The sequence below is a fragment of the Pinus tabuliformis genome, chromosome X, assembly GCF_031772625.1.
Source record: "Pinus tabuliformis cultivar Carrire ecotype Pingquan chromosome X, CPIR1, whole genome shotgun sequence".
In the NCBI taxonomy this organism is placed as follows: Eukaryota; Viridiplantae; Streptophyta; class Pinopsida; order Pinales; family Pinaceae; genus Pinus; species Pinus tabuliformis.
In genome coordinates, this window is record NC_142308.1 from 651,991,086 (window position 1) to 652,008,279 (window position 17,194).

Consider the following 17,194-nt stretch of genomic DNA (forward strand, 5'->3'; position numbering starts at 1 on the left):
TATAACATTCGCCTTGCAGTGCATTGACTCTGTATTATTTTGTTGTGTTTTTGTAATTTTAACCAAAATTTTGGGAAAATACTTAATATTTCTATTTCCCCATAAATTCAAAATAATTTTCTAATTTTCTGCAAATCTTATTTTTCATTTTCGATTGATTCAGGGAGCTATGGTGGGACATAATTCCTCTGGTAGAGGGCGTTTTATTTTTTGGTATTTGTTTGTTCCTGACAATTCATTTTAAAGAAACAACTAATTTTGTGAGTGGTCATTTTGTTGGTAAGTGCTCTGACACTATCATTGATAATGTTATGTTATTGCTCTGTCCAATGATGCCAGAATTGACGCCGTTATAGGTCCTTTGCATAGGTGAGGGGGGTGAGAGAGGAGGGGGATGAAAAAGTCTCCAATTAATATTATTATGTTTCCTTGTGTGGAGCTTTTACTATGCAAATGATGAGGTACGTGTGGGAGAATAGCCGTGTGGAGGGAACATTATTTTGCATGGTCAAAATAAATTGTAAACTCTTTTCCATTTAAAACTTTTACAGATGTAGTTGTGCAGGAGAGCAGTTGCATATAGCTATGATTCTATGTGGAATGAAAGATGTACAAAGGACGGGGTATGTGTGAGAGAACGAGGGTTCAAAGGGAACTTTATTCCATAAACACATAATTAATTTATCTGTGAATAAATCTCAAATTAATATTATTGTGTTTCATTGTGTGAAGCTTTCCTTGTGCAGAGCTTTTATTGTGTTAAAGATGGGATATGTATGAGAGAATGGGGGTGCAGAGGGAAATTTATTCCACAGGGATGAAATTAATTTTAAATTCTTTTCCATTTAAAACTTTTACATATTTAGTTGTGCAGGAGAGTAGTTGCATAGAGCTATGAATCTGTGCGGAATGAAGGATGTAAGAAAGACAGGGTATGTGTGGGAGAACTAGGGTGTAGAGGGACATTTATTCCATGGAAACGTAATTAATTTAAGTATGGGCAGAAACTTTAATTTGTAATGTAATAATATTTCACATTTGCCTATTGCATATATAGAAATTTGCTTAATATACAGATTGATTAAGGTAGGGTTGTTTTGGTCAATAAAAGTTTTGATTCTACTTTCGTACTTTGCACAATGAAAATGTTCACTTTCCTTTAGCACTGTGTATAATTAAAAAATTTATGTTTAATGTGGTAAAAACATTAATTATTGAACATTCATGGCAAGCAACTTTCAATTTGCAGCATTTAGCGAAAATAACTAAGTCATTTGTCGAGTTCATTGAACATGATATATAAGGACATTATATATTAATACTTAAACTATATTATTATCTATTTAATTAAGATATATGTAAAGTAGGAATGTTATACTACTGTAAATGTCAAACTCTACCTACATAGTTTCTCTACACACCCTTTCTACCACACCTCGTTTCTCCTTCCTGCACATATTACAGAATTAGTCTATGTTATGCATAAATATGAAACATTGTGAATCCATAAGGATATGCAGAGGGCGGGATATGTGTGGGAGAATGGGTGCAAACATGAAATTAATTTTAAACTCTTTTGCGTTTAAAACTTTTATAGATTTAGCTACGTGAGAGAGAAGTTTCATAGAGCTATAAATATGTGCATAATGAAGGATGTGCAGAGGAAAAAGTATGCGTGGGAGAACTGTGTCGGGGGGTGTGGTATGCGCTCATTTGGTTAGTACTGTGACATTGATAGAAACACAAGTATTGCTAGTGCATTTATCTTTTATTATTTCATTTTAAGTTGTTTTCCATTTAAAACTTTTACATATTTAGTTGTGCAAGATAACAATTACATAGAGCCATGAATATGTGCACAATGAAAGGTGCAGAGGACAACGTATGTGCGGGAGAACTGGGGTGTTTTGGCATTATGATACAGGTGTTGTCCTTGATGGAAATGGACATAAATGACAGTTCACAGTGCAACAGGTTAACAACAAAGGATTACAGATCAGACTCCAGAGATTGAAGAAAGAGAGGTATACGCTGGTTCACTTTGTCAAAGTAGCGTATACACGTCAACGCATAAAACAAAAAGAGCGTATACGATACACACACTTTTACAGAAATAAAAGCGTGTACATGTTGGAAAACCAAGGTTTTGGTCCGAGGTATTTGGTCCAAGGTATTTTGGTCCAAGGTATTGGTCCAAGGTATTTGGTCCGAGGTATTGACCCTAGGTATTTGGTCCAAGGTAATGGTCCTAAGTGGTTTTGGTCCAAGGTATTGAGAAAGGCCTAAAACTATATAAGGAAGAGAAGATCATTAGGCCATGTGTGCAAGTAATGAATATCTTATGAAGAGTTAGATCAAAAGAAAATATGTATGTTATGGGTTTCTGATGCTTTGCTTGATCTGAACTAAGGATGCACCTAAGTGGATGATGATGGATGAGATGGATCATAAGACTTGAAATGAATTATCATTATGTGGTTTGATCATGGATAGTCTAGATCTGAATACTAACACATGTTTATTCTGTAAATGTTATGATTTGGGTATGACTGAAGTTTGGAATAGTTGTGAAGTTTTAAGTTAGTATTTTCAGATCTATACGCTGGTTCGCTTTGGTAAAAGCGCATATACATGCTAGTTCGGCACATCAAAGTAGCATATACAATATGAAGTATGATGTTTTTGGTTCTGGCTGTTGATGCAGAGTTCTGGGTTCTGCTTTGTGTTTTGGTGATAGTTTTCTGAATGTTCAGATTGATTGATTGTGATTTGCTTCAGTGATGACGGGTTTTCAGTGATTGATTGATTCAGTTGTGGTTGATTTAGATATTGATGATTGAGTTTCAGTGATTGGTTGATGCAGATGTATTTGATGGTTGCATTGCAGTGGTGGTTGATTTTGAGCTTCAATGTTACTGATGAGTCCAGTATGAAAATTTGATGAAACGAGGCCTTCAGATTGTGGTGTTATATTCCAGGAGCATCCAGTCTGAAAATTTATGAAACGTGGTCCCTGGAGGAAGAGAGAAGGTCATAGCCTTCTGTAGGTTGGCACCTACGTACTGGTAAACATATCAGCCAGTACAAGAGCCAGGGGGTTCGAGCTCCCTTCCAGTAGCAGCTGGAAAACGAGTGAAGGTTGGAGCCTTCTGTAGACTAGCGCCTACGTACTAGTAAATGGATTAGATAGTACAAGAGCCAGGAGGTTGGAGCTCCCTTCCAGTAGCAGCTAGAAAATGAGTGAAGGTTGGAGCCTTCTATAGACCGGTGCTTATGTACTAGTAAATGGATCGGTTAGTACAAGAGCTAGGGGGTTGTAGCTCCCTTCCAATAGAAGCTGGAGAACGAGAGAAGGTTGTAGCCTTCTGCAGGTGGGTGCCTGCATACTAGTATGAGTCTGCACCAGTGAGATTGTAAATAGGTTTTTCTTATATTAAAAGAAGGCAGCAACAGATGGTTTTTGTCCCGCATTGGGTTTCCACCTTAATTCTTGGTGTTCATGTGTGTTTATTATGTGTGATGGTTTGTTTTGTTATTACTGCAAATGGTTATTGTTTATATGGTTAATGAAGTACTGATGCACTGATTAAAGATCAACATATGATGAATTAACTGAATCATAAGTTTGCTGGATATACGTTGGTTGCTTTAAATATAGTTGTGTGGACAGGCGAGTTACCTTCATGGAAGTAGCATATATAAATGAGAGTATGAAAAGAAAAAGTTATTGATTTGACTAATATTGATTCACACCCCCCCACCCCCCCCTCCTCTCAGTATTATTTCCAACAGGGTGCAAAGGAAAATTCTTTGTGTAGGCACACCATTAATTTTAGACTCTTTTCCATTTAAAACTTTTACAAATTTAGCTATGTGGGAGAGAAGTTTAGCTTAACTAGGAACAAAAGCTTTAATTTGTAATGTAATAGGCATAATTATAAAGAGTGATTTGTAAACTAGAAATAATGAATATTTCACATTTCCTCAGTAGTGAGTGTATCATTTGTCTCAATGTCAAAGTGCATAGAATATATATTATTTGAGTGTAATAGAAACTTTTCGCAATGTTGTGGTTTTTCAGATAAATTTCGCATCGACGAATTTCTTGGCTAAATCAACACATTGAAAAATTGTTAGCTAAACAAGCTTTGAAGTATTCATTATTTACATAATCAAATTTGAAGAAAAAAATCAGTGGGGAAACCCTATTCACTATTTACAGAATCGACCTTATTGATGGGCACCTTGTTGTAGGTCATAACAAAGAGACTTAAAGCTCTAGTTATTCCCAGCTGAAACCCCTTGCTCTTTGTCATGTTTTTTTTGTATTATCACTTTTCTCTTTTACAGTAACCATTATTGTGTTGATATTGTCAAAAATCAATAAAAGTCACTAACATAATCCATCTTAAACTTCAATTAAATTGATGGCATTATCAAGTTCAGAATAAAAATCAATAACTAGAACTCTTGCAAACCACACTATTATGAAACCAAATAGTAATGCAATTTCATAAGTTTTTCCATCATTGGGCATAGTGGTGAGGTGTTTCTTTGGTTAGTGCTCTGACGCTAACAACAAGACAAGAATTGCTAGTGTCTTTATCTCTTATTATTTTATTTTAAGCTTCTTTCCATTGAATTTTTTTTATAGATTTAATCATGCAGAGGAACAATGGCATAGAGTTGTGAATCTGTGAGGAATGAAGGATTTGCAGAGTAAAACGTATGTCTGGGTGAATGGGGGTGTAGAGGGAACTTTATTCTACAAACACGAAATCAATTCAACTAGGAACATAAACTTTGATTCGTAATGTAACAAGCAATCATCACCTGGATGGTCAGTTTCAAACTAGAAAAGAGCAGTGTCTTGGTATTCAAGGTTTCCGAATATTATGTGAATTTGTGATTTCACATTTGTGGATTAAATACTTATTAATATTTCCTTTTAAATAATAAACATTAATTTACACCAACAACTTTACTAGAAACTATTAATCACTAATACGGAAAAACATCATTTTTTATATTCATCAAAACTTTTCATTAAGAAGAAAGTTTCAGTTTCATAAAACTTACATTCATTCAATCAACACGATAGAATATCTAAAAATAAAACATGCCAAAGAGTTTTTTCCTTCAAATCAGAGTTTGTATAGAATAAAAAATTTCAAAAAATTACAGCCTCCAACAAGCCCCCAACACAAATTTGTAGCTCGTTTCGAGCTACTCAGTCCTTCTGCTATAACCGTGGGTTCAAGAAAATTTGTGCAATGCGTGCATCCAAAAGAGAATTTTTTTTAGCATTAACCATAAACAGACGAAATCTTGGATCATTGACCAAAGTCTTCATTTTCTCGTCTAACAAGATTTCTGATGCTTTTGCAATGCACCATATGCTCATATTCCCAAAACAAAACATTACAATCAAATGGATTTTTAACAAAAATCATGTCCATTCATTTTCATTGAGTCTTGTGTCCATTGTTGAGATTTTCCTACTTCGTGTTGCTTCACCTTCTCATTTATTTGGCAGGGATTGGTATGACCTTGATCTCTTTACCTTCTTCATGATGTATAGAGGGTTGGTGTAAAGAGCGGTTTTATCTACCCAACAAGGTGTGGGTTCTTGAATGAGACTCCTCATGCCACCCCCGTATGCATGAGGATCAAATCTTGATCCACTGTTACAACTCCCATTCAAGGGATTGCCTGAGATCATGGGGCCCTCCTATAATCACAAGGTTCTTAGATAATCCCTGTTGGGTTAAATTAATTGGTGTAGTTGTGATCTACCATGTAAATCGTTCTCCTGAACGAAAGGGGCCCTCTCTTTTTTGGGCCACCTAGCGTGATTGAACCACCACTAACTGAGACAAATTCCTCTATTTCCCTTCTGCCATATTTGACTCTCCCGACACGATCTCTTCTTCCATAATTGTATCATACTAGATGGACAAATAATTAGTCTCTTCCTGACTGCACTCTCTTTGTTGTTTCCATTCCTTTAACTTCACTCTGTATTAATAACATAACTTTATCTACCTGTTGGGCCTCCAAAATGTCATCCTCTTTCACCCTAATTTCTATCATTTTACAATATTCCATAGTTCTTTACCATATTCTGCAGCTCCATAACCCTACATTAATACCATTTGCATGATCATATGGGTTTATCATTATTATTTTCCAAGTCATTTATTTTAAGTATTTTAAGAGAATTTATGATTAAATATTAGGAAATTAGCATGTTTTCATATATATCTAAAAGTGGGATGAGTTTTATGATGTTGTAGGCCTATTTGAAGATTCTAGAAGAGTCTTATTTGGCCACTCAACCACAAATTCGAATTTCAATTTCAACTCATGAAGATTTGTGGAATATTTGTAGAATATTTGGATCATTGACTAAGCACATTCAAAGGAGAAGAATCATGGATGTTTTGATATGTGTCTCCTAAAGATGTGTGAGAGGATTTGTATCTCATATTTTTAGGTAATTGGTTGTAACCACAAGAGATAATTGTGGATTTAGGAGAGATTTGTGGATCTACATTTATTGATTAGTTATCTTAAGTTTTTGTATAAATAGGAGTGCATCCTTCATTCAAAGGTGTTCCATCCAAGATATGAGATATTATAGAATAGAGAATAATGGAGAAGAAATGATTAATGTAATTTTTAAAGTGAGGATAGAGGGGAAGAGAGTTTAATTATTGTAATATATTTGGAACTTTATCCAACTTCATTTTATGGAATATATGTTTCTACTTTGATCTCCAAGCTTTGATAAGTGTTCGGTGTGCTTGTTGAGGAGTGGAGGGCTGTTGGGTCCCTATAATACTAGTGATTACCCCATTACTATTGTAGTTGTACCCCTTATTAATATTGTTGTGCCCCTATTATCCCCATATTTTTATTACTGTGCCCCATAGAATCCCTCTATTGTTATTTTTGTGGCTTTATATTATTATTGTTAGGTCGGCTGGGTTATATTGTGACTCCTTAGACTCCTATATATAGAAAGGAGGTTTTGTCATTTGAATCATCCAAGAATTGTTCATTTATGTAATGTAAAGGAGGTTTCCCCCTCAAAGAGGCTGAATTCTAAGGCGTTGATCTATCTTTTCTATCTTTTTCTTGAGCTGGTTTCATAACATTTGGTATCAGAGCTTTGGATTCTAGGGTTTCGCTGCTCCAAACATGTCATCGTGGCATTTTCGCTATAACTTTTTTTCTGCGATGTTTCAGAAGTTGCAAAAAAACCCATTTGATAAGAAATCGTGCTGAACCTCGGGTCTGAATTTCAGAGCTGTTCGTGATATATTTGCAGAGATATGATCTGAGGAAGTTGGTCTTTTTGCAGACTCTTGAATTACATTCCAAACAGGGGACCTGGGGAAAAGCATCATAACTTTCTCTCTAGGGATCAAATTGAAATTTCATAAGAAGGTACAGAAAGAGGACAGACTGTAGTTTCTTGTATGCATTTTTCAGATCCAAAGGTCGAAACAATGACTTGTGGCAAGTCGTACAAATTCGCTCTACTGAACTAGTCTATAATCAAGTCATTGTGGGAGATTTTGCCTAACTCTTCCTTGGAGAATCCAATTTGGGTCAGACTTGTGGCATTGGAAAGAGGACACAGAGGGCTACTACAGGTCATAAATTCAGATCTAGATGATTGGAAATTACAGAGATACATCAGAGGCAATATCGAACTCCTACAAAGTGAAAAAAGGTGTGTAGATTTTCTTAAATTTTTGCTTAAGCTTGGTTTGAAAATTTATTTTCAAGGAATTCAAAGGGCATAGTGGAGCATTATTATTGGTAACTAATGCCCTGAGGAAAGAAAATGCAAACACCTAGTAAGGAACCTGAAAGCTCTAGCATGACTCATGAAGAAGAGGAAGAAATGCAACATGATATATCAAAATTACAAGACCAGGTGCAACAACTGTCCCTTGCACAAAAAGGAACAAAATCTAAGATGGATGGTTTAAAGAAAGGCGTAGAAGCTAAGATGGATTGTTTAAAGAAAGGTGTAGAAGCTAAGATGAATGACATGGAAGCTAAGATGGATGATTTGAAGATAGATTTGAAGACAAACATGGAAGAATTGAAGATAAATATGAATAAGTTGCTATAAGAAAGGGTCACTAATGGTGAAAGGGTAGTAAAGGAAACTCATGATGAGAACAAAAGAAATGTTAATCATGATTCCATAGACTCTAATGTTGGATCGAAGACCCACCATATTCCAAAAATCGATATGAGGAAGTTTGATGGCAAGGATCCCGCAACATGGATATTACAGATGGAGCAATTTTTCGATCTCAATAATGTGCAAAACACACAAAAGGTACATATTGCAACTTTATATTTGGAACCAAATCAGTTTGTATGGTATCAATGGCTTTGCTCTCGTAAACAATTTATCACTTGGGCAATTTTTACGGAAGAATTGATAGCACATTATGAGGATACAAAAAGAAACACTTTTTTTAGCCAATTGATAAGTCTCAAACAAAAGGGTTCAATAATGGAGCACATTGAGGAGTTCCAAAAATTGAACATAAGGGTAAAAGATATTCCAGAGGAGCATAGGATTGATGTGTTCATAGGGTCTTTAAAGGATAATATCCAACATGATGTTCGCCTTTGGGAACCTGATTCATTAGAGAAGGCATTCAGGTTAGCAAGAAAAATGGAAAGCAAAATTATGGCAACCAGGAAGCATACCACTCACAACTATAAAGGCGGAAGTGTTGTTGCCGCTAGTCTTCCACAACCTATAAGGTTGACACCACAACAATTGGAAGAAAAAAGAGCAAAAGGGCTTTGTTACAGTTGTGATAGCAAATACACTAAAGGTCATAAGTGTGCTGAGAAGAAATTATTCTACATAGATTGTGAAGAGGAAGAAGAAAAGGAGCAAGAAAGGTCAAAAGAAGAGGATATTCTCCAGGAACAAAGCCTAGATAAAGAAGAAATTAATTTGACCATATCTTGTAATGCATTGGCAGGAATTACCACTCCTCGAACCATCAAGATAGAAGGAAAAATCAAGAAGAAAAAGGTAATAGTGTTGATTGATTCAGGAAGTACCCACAATTTTATTCATTGTAAGGTAGCAAGAGAATTAAATTTCTTCTTATATCTAGCACCAGAGTGTCAAGTGATGGTTGCAAATGGAGGAACAATAAATTGCTCGGGAAAGTGCCATAATATCAAGCTATCCATGGGAGAATATGTATTGACTAGCCCAATGCTTTCCATTCCAATGGGAGGTGCTGATGTTGTACTAGGAGTCCAATGGCTACAATCCTTGGGTACAATAGATTTTAATTTTCAAGAACTTTTCATGAAATTTTCTGTGGAAGGAAAGGAAGTTGAATTAAGGGGTATTGTAGAGAAACCGGGAAAGATAATCAGCTCTAACGGTATGACAAAGCTTCTAAAAAGGAACAAAGAGGTGTAATTGCACAATTATGTTCGCTAGATGTGTCCACAGTGGAATCATCTATTTCTCCAGATCTCCAAAAGGTCTTGGACAATCATTCCAAGGTATTTGAGACTCCCAAAGGTCTCCCACCTATTCGTGATCATGATCATGCTATTCATCTGATTCCAGGAAGTGTTCCTCCAAACATAAGGCCGTACAGATATCCCTATGCCCAAAAGAGTGAAATTGAACGTATGGTTGCAGAAATGCTAGAGGCTGGTATAATTCAACCAAGTCAAAGTTCTTTCTCTGCTCCAGTCGTATTGGTGCACAAGAAGGATGGATCATGGCACATGTGTCCGGATTATAGGGAGCTCAACAAGCTCACTATTAAAGATACGTTTCCCATTCCTGTCATTGATGAATTACTGGATGAATTGCATGGATAAATGTACTTCACCAAGTTGGATCTTCATTCGGGATATCATCAAATCAGAATGAAGATTGAAGACATTCCGAAAACAACATTTAGAACTCATGAGGGTCATTATGAATTTTTGGTCATGCCTTTTGGCCTTACCAATGCACCTTCAACATTTCAAGGTTTGATGAATTCAATTTTAAAACCATTCCTTAGAAAATTTGTGTTAGTATTTTTTGATGATATACTAATCTACGGCAAGTCTTGGAAGGATCATGTTGAACATGTTGACAAGGTGCTACAACTATTGGAGGAGAAACAATTATATGCAAAAGGATCCAAATGTTTCTTTGGAGTACAAGAGGTGGAATATCTGGGTCATATTGTATCTCATGAAGGAGTTAAGGTAGACCCTAGCAAAATTAAAGCCATTAAGGAATGGAAAATTCCCACATCCATAAAGCATTTGCGAGGATTTCTCGTGTTGACAGGGTATTATCGGAAGTTTGTTAAGAATTATGGGAGAATAGCAGCACCTTTAACAACATTATTGAAGAAAGATGCATTTTCATGGACTCCAGAAGCAACAAAGGCATTCGAACATCTTAAAGAGGCAATGTGCCAAGCACTGGTCTTAGCTACACCGGACTTCACAAAAACCTTTATTGTGGAATGTAATGCTTCAGGAAATGGAATTGGTGTTGTTTTAATGCAAGATGAAAGACCCATTGCTTTTGAAAGTTGTCCAATCAAGGGAAAGTTTTTACACAAAGCTATTTATGAGAAGGAAATGTTGGCAATACTCCATGCACTTAAGAAATGGCGACCCTACCTAATGGGAAGACACTTCAAGGTAAAAACGGATCATGATAGCCTTAAATACTTTTTAGAAGAAAGATTATCCTCTGAAGAGCATCAAAAGTGGGTCACAAAGATGTTGGGTTATGACTTTGAAATCATCTACAAAAAAGGGAAGCAAAATGTGGTGGCAGATGCACTCTCAAGAAAGGATGAGGATGTGGAAGCATTGTTGTGTGCCATTTATATTATCCAACTAGATTGGATAAACGAAGCAAGGGAGGAATGGAAGAATAACGAAGAAGTGTGGGCACTTATTCGAAAGTTACAACAAGATTCCAGTATGTCTGATACATTTAGCTGGCAAAATGATTCGTTATGGTACAAAGATCGCTTATACCTCTATAAGAATTCCCAGCTAAAACAAAAGATTGTTATGGAATTGCACACTTCTCCCTTAGGAGGGCACTCAGGATTTTTAAAAACTTACCACATGGTTAAGAAGGAATTTTTTTGGGATGGCTTTAAAGCAAATATTCAAAAGTTTGTGGCGGAATGTTTGGTTTGCCAGCAAAATAAAGTTGAAACAATTAAGACACTGGGTCTATTACAACCTCTATCCATTCCAAGCCAACGTTGGGAGGAGGTTTCAATGGATTTTATCACAAGTTTACCTAAGTCTGAGGGAAATGGTGTCATCATGGTGGTAGTTGACAGACTTACCAAGTATGCACACTTTTGTGCATTATCACATCCATTTAAAGCCAGTACAGTTCCTACTGCATTTATGGAAACAATTCAAAAGCTACATGGAAACCCAAAGATTATTGTAAGTGACAGAGATCCCATTTTCACTGGAAATTTTTGGACAGAATTATTTTCTTGTCTTGGTACTCAGTTAGCTCATAGCTCATCTTATCATCCTCAATCTGATGGGCAAACTGAGATAGTAAACAAATGTTTGGAAGGATATCTTTGTTGCTTTGTATCTGATAAACGGACACAATGGGTCAAATGGTTGCCTCTGGCTGAATGGTGGTATAACACTTCCTTCCATACAGCAACAAAAAGGACCACATTTATGGCACTTTATGGGTATCAACCACCATCCATCACATCATATTTAAGAGAAAATTCTAAGGTTCAAGCAGTGGAACATCACATTGAACATCAACAACAAGTCCTCCAACTCTTAAAGGATAACCTCGTGTTGGCACAGAATAGAATGAAACAACAGGCAAATCAACATCGTAGCGAAAGAATTTTTGATGTAGGTGATTGGATATTCCTACAGCTACAACCATATAAGCAAATGTCCCTCAAGCAAGCTAAGAAGGATAATAAATTATCACCAAAGTATTATGGTCCATACAAGGTGTTGCAAAATATTGGTACTATGGCATACAAATTGGAGCTTCCTACAACTTCTCGATTGCACCCAGTTTTCCATGTTTCATGTTTAAAGAAGGTTATAGGCGACAAGCTCCCAGTTCAAACAATATTGCCAGAACTTGACGAGGAAGGAAAAATTATATTGGAACCGGAAGCAGTCACAGAAACAAGGACTCGACAGCTACGAAATCGATCAATTTCAGAGTATCTTATCAAGTGGAAGAACTTATCCGCTAAAGATTCCACATGGGAGGATGAGAATTTTATACAGAAGCATCCAGAACTTCTCAAGCGTTGAGGACAACACTTTTTTGAAGGAGAGGGGCATGTTGGGTCCCTATAATCTAGTGATTACCCCATTACTATTGTAGTTGTACCCCTTATTAATATTGTTGTGCCCCTATTCTCCCCATATTTTTATTACTGTGCCCCATAGAATCCCTCTATTGTTATTTTTGTGGCTTTATATTATTATTGCTAGGTCGGCTGGGTTATATTGTGACTCCTTAGACTCCTATATAGAAAGGAGGTTTTTTCATTTGAATCATCCAAGAATTGTTCATTTATGTAATGTAAAGGAGGTTGCCCCCTCGAAGAGGCTGAATTCTAAGGCGTTGATCTATCTTTTCTATCTTTTTCTTGAGCTGGTTTCATAACAAGGCCCCCCATCAACTGTAGCTTGCACACCTCTTTCCTTTGTTGTAAAAATTTATGTTATTTCATTTATGCAAGTTTAGTTTAGTTTCTTTTGATATGTTATTTTTATTATAAGTTTTTATGTTTATTTCATTAATGTTGTTTTGTTAAGATTGATTTAATTTCCTTTTGTTTGGATTGGAATGGCACTCTAGTAATCTCACACTAGCAATCTCACATTAGTAATCTCACATTAGTAATCTCATAGACTACTAGATTAAATTACTTTTTCATTTCATAGCTTAGATTATGATTTTTGGTTTTCATAGAGCTAGACTTTGAGAGAGAAAGTAATTGAGAGAGAACATGCTTGACAGAGAATGCGTGCACTTTCTTTTCAATTGCTTTCATTATTTTCTTTGTAATTAGTTTCAAGTTTCTTGCATTAGATTAATCTATTATGAGAAATAATCACCTAGTACATATAGTACATGTATACCTCATCAATTCACGAATCCTGGGTTGACAATTTAACGACATGGATTTAACTCACAATTAAATCACCCAACACTACCCCTCGCAACATTCTTGTGCCACCCTTCTTGTTGCAATCGCTGACTTTTCTACTCTACTGAACTCTCATAGACTTTGAAATTTCTTGGTGCCTTTTTCATATTGTGGTTTAGGGAGTCCAATTCCAGACTTCATCGGGACAAATTCATTTACTTTTGTGGTTAAGTATAAAGGTTTTGATAAGCACTTTAGGAATCAAGCATTATTCTCTACACTTAGAACTTTCGAAGTGGTTTAATATCGAAAATGTAAATTCAGTTACATAACGTCTTTCATTTTCACATGGCTTTCTTTTTGCAAATAAATTTGTTTCAGAGACAAATGATCGTTTATTATGTGTATTTAATTCATTATGGTACACATGTTGATATTTTTCGAAATGCAAGTGCAGAATGTTAAAGAGACCAAAAAGTGAAGAAGGTATTTTCCACCATTTAATCAATTTATGAGGATTCTACGAAGACGAGGAGGTGAATATCAGGCACACCGTGTTTATTACTAGTCTAAATCTGTTGGGAAACTTGATTTTTTCTCAAAACATGTTGGAATAAGACTCTCAAGCTACCAAATAATTCTAGTAACTTGTGAAAGACTAAACTATCATAGGCTATGGCGGTCTACAAAATAAAAAAATTAACACTCAACAATAGTTTTGGACCTAATATATCTGTTCCATTTATAGTATTTATCTTATTCACAACAATGATGAATAGCTATATAGTATTATTGTTATTGCAATTGTATTTGTTACTGTTTAAAACTGATTACATTGTGCAAATTATGAGTCTGTTTACCAATTTTATGGACAATTATGAGATGATGGTTCTTATGTTAATTGGAATGAAAATGAATATTCAATCATAGTTTTGGTTGTCAGAAATTCTTTACATCTTTGATGTTTATTTTAATCGTAGCTATTGTAATTGGAATTTGAATCTGCATACAATTCTTGATATTGTAACTGTTTTCATTATTGTTTAAGACTTTTGAGGCACAAACAATGATCACTTTGTTTTAATTCTGGGTATGTTTAGTAATTTTGTGAAATGCTCTGAAATGATATTTTTGTGAGAGTTTTCGAGTATAATTGACAAATTTGAAATCACTAATGCACTTAGTATTCTATAGACATCAATAAAAAAGTCCGCTCACTTTATTTTAGTAGCAAAAAAATGGTCGATAACAACACAAGCTAGCAGAATAAATGGATTGAATACTTGTTGGTTTAGTGAATAAATGCCGAAAAGATTTGTATTTATTGGCAGGAGAGACTTAGTTAACCAAAATATAATGAGATTTAGGATATTAATAAAATAGTATGTTGGTATCGATTTCTAAAGCGTGTCAAACAGAGCAATCATTAATAGTAAGAAATTGATATAGTTGTTAGTATTAATGTTTTCATTGCATGGAGTGTTGAGGTGGAGTCGAAGGTTTTATTGAGTAGTACCACCAGTTATAATAATGATAATGTCAATGTTAATTTTCTAAAAGTATTTTCTACATGTTTTCACTCATCACTATCTGTTCTACACACCTCCCCATATGTAATCATCTAACAATATGTCTTAGTATTGCATTATGTGGAATTGGGAAACTGATATTGAGAAAATATTGACCAATATTGTCTTTCAGTTACTTGTTTCATATTATCCTTTTGTACAGGTGTGAAGAAAGCTTTGATTATGTAGAATATGGAGATATGAGAAAAGCACAATGCAAAGGAAGAAAAAAGTGTGAGCGAAAAATATGGAGTGTGGAGTCTAGAGCTTTTCTGGATGTGTGAACTTCTGCACCTCCACACTTTCTTTGTATCAAGACTCAAGGTTAAATATTGGTAGAAAAAAGTTTGCATGTTCGTATACATTTCCGTGATCATAGACTTTTTCGATATATCTATTTTCGCAAAGGTTCAAGTCAAATAACAATGATTTAAAACACTTTTTTATACATTATTTTGTAGACCTAAGGAACCCTCCACAGATTTGTTTCGCACATTCGGATCCTTGTTTGTAAATGCAATATGCATAATTCACATATGTGCTTTAGTTGTGCACATATCTTTGTTTGATAGTTTTAATTCATATATGCCTTGGTATCGTACATGTTTATTTAACATATTTCTCATTTCACAAACAACTATAATAATATTTTCATGTTCTCACCGACAACAAACTCAAGGTGGTCAGGTCGATAATCAAAGAAATTTGTGTAAAATATTTATTCGAATTAATCGTCTACAATGCACTCAGTAACAGTCATTGGAGGTTCTTTCATTAGTCGATATTTTTTTTTATGGAAAAAAATAATGTATGATAAGTTTTATTATATTGATTATCGAAACCTTATAGTTATATGTTTTAATCTTTTAAAATTTGGCTAATGTTAAGTATTTAAATGCTTTGTTTTTAATTTAGTTAATTTCATTGTATGAATTACAAAAATGCAGAGGAAGATTTCATTGTGCTTGTTTTGTACTACACACAACGAAAGATTCTTTCACATGTTTGTATTCCGTACAATGAATATGTAACACTAATTATTGCTATATACATCAAACTCTAATGTAGGCTTATTTCTATAAACATTGAACTCTATGGTAGGTTAAAGCACTATGTTATACAATAACACTGCAAAAGAATGATTCAATCGACATATGTTCACACTGAATGAATTACCATTTTAATGTGAAAGGTAGAGCATTTTGAGTGTCTAAAACAATGACTGTGTGGAAGAACCTTTACATCGTGTGTTTCGCATCTTCGCACACATTTCCTGATGACACAAATCGATGTTGTGGTAGTTTAATTTTTCTTTCTCTTTCTTCGCATGTCTACAAGGCATCAATTTTCATGATTTTTTGACACATGTGAAATGTCAAATAAACTTAATCATTGTTTGGAAATATGCATTAACGTTCATTAGACAATTAGTTAAGGGTTACTTCTACAGGTAGAAAATGCTACACTGTCCCTGAATCTAAATATACTTCTTAAATTTGTATAGACATAATACAAGGGGCGTGATAGTGCAAATAGTACCTAATCGACACGTAATCAAAACATTGTTCAAGTGCTTAATAAAATTTGATGTAACTTATTGTACAATAATTAGTAGTTAGTAACAAGGAAATAATGTGCATAACACTCTGCACTCAACATTAAAAAATTAAATGTAAACCATTTTGGCATTTTTTCAGCTAATCAATGTGTAATTAGTCCATTATGCACAATTTTTGCTACTTAGTACACATATATCGACGATATTAAAGAAATATTGGTTAGTGAAATAAAATAACAAAATAATTTTGGAATTTTTAGATTTATTTCCACTATTTCCCATAAATGTCCACTTTGGTATTTTCATTTTCTATTTATTAAGAGTGTTTAGCATATCGAGAAATCTATAGTTAAACGAAATTTTTTATTTCCACTCATGATTAAATCGCTTTCTTTTATCCATGAGGGATTTCAGTAATAATTGTCTCTAATGAAAAGTATTTCAATGGTGTTAAAACAAGAGAAAACTGTGGATTAAGTGGATAAGATGGTTTTGGAATATTGAGATTTATTTCCATTACGTCGTGTAAATGTTGGCTTTGATATATTTAATTTCTATTTATTGAGAGTGTTGTATGAAGTAGTTTCCACATGAGAAATAGTAACAACTAGTAATTGGGACTAGAGCGGAGAATTGCGAAGTTAAGTAGGATTGAGAATGAAAATAGGTAGTAGAAAAAAGAAACAAGCTATTTGTACTCATATAATGAACTAATATTTTTATATATATGAGAAACTTAACTGTTTCTTTGCATATTAGCGGTATCTAAATATATCAATGAAGAAGAAAAGAAACAATGACATTTGTAGTAGCGGATTGACAAATGTTGTAGCGAATAAGTGCTTGAAATTGTGGGAACAAATACTTTT